Below are 1,210 nucleotides of genomic sequence, written 5' to 3' on the forward strand. Positions count from 1 at the left end.
ATGTTATATCTCGCGGGTTCGCTTGTTGTCTGTAGTGTCTCTGTCGAAAAGCGTTCAAACGTTCCACCATCCAAGGTACAGTGGGATGATCCCTGTTTTCTTCTTGTTAAGGTCTTCCGTTTCCAACGGAAAAAAGGAAATGACCCCTTAAATAAGAGGCCCAGAGGGGCCAAGAGACTTGCATCTATAGCTCTTTGATAATATTATCTAAATCAAAAGAATTTCATTAAAAGAGAGAAAGCATGATATCATTATGTTTTAACAAAGATCAGAGTCAAAATCATATCTCGTCTTATCAAAAAATCGGACAGAAGACCTACTCGTTGCTCGCAACGAGATCTCATCTAGTTCTTTTTGTTATTTCGACCGCATGTGTAGAGTCCCCACCAGCCGCGGTAAACTGGCTAAGGATCGAAGTGCACTCTCTACCATCGGCTCATACATGTACATTCACCTCTGTCGTTGGCTCGCGTATATCACAGTGATAAACACGAGAAATAGTGCATTTGTTTTAAGTCATTAATATAATTCAATTTATATGTTTAATAACAGTTTATGTCTGACTTTTCAGATAGATATTTACTAAATTAATCCAGAACTTTTAATTTAATTTGAAACAATCCTGCAAATATTACTTTTTATACGTTATGTCAAAAATCTTGACGCGAGTCCATTGCAGAGGTGTCTGAGAGAGGAACGAACGACAACTCTGCATAGGAGATTGATCTAAGTGTGGAGCAGGCAATGTTTGGAATACCTGTTCCTTTCCGCTCCTCTTTGCCATGGAGGTGAACAAACCCTAACCCTAACCCACCGTACCTAAAGAGGGCTGCTCAGTCGCACAGGTGGCTGCCGAATTCTAACTCTGCTCCGGTCGGTGAAGAGCTATCCTATGGCCTGTGCCTCCTGTGTGCAGGTCCGAGACTAGCGACTTCCAGTACCTGTACTTGTCAGCTTCGTTGCTCGCCTGTCGCCATAGGGCTTTGGGTGAATGATAGATGGGATGGAAGATGATCGATGACTTGCGCGATATGTTTGATTAAAGTGAAGAATTTTGGGTCGCGCGTCGCCAACCTCACTCTCTCGTCTGCAACCATCTAGATCCAGTGGCAAGACATTATGTCAGGACGTCTGGAGATGGAGACAGATGCAGTGGAGGGAAGTGGAGGGAAGGGGCGTCAAGCCATTGCAGGTCGTGAGACACTGCCCA

The sequence above is a fragment of the Saccostrea cucullata genome, unplaced genomic scaffold, assembly GCF_032062105.1.
Source record: "Saccostrea cucullata isolate Sc308-1 unplaced genomic scaffold, CSIRO_AGI_Scuc_v1 ctg1539, whole genome shotgun sequence".
Taxonomy (NCBI): domain Eukaryota; kingdom Metazoa; phylum Mollusca; class Bivalvia; order Ostreida; family Ostreidae; genus Saccostrea; species Saccostrea cuccullata.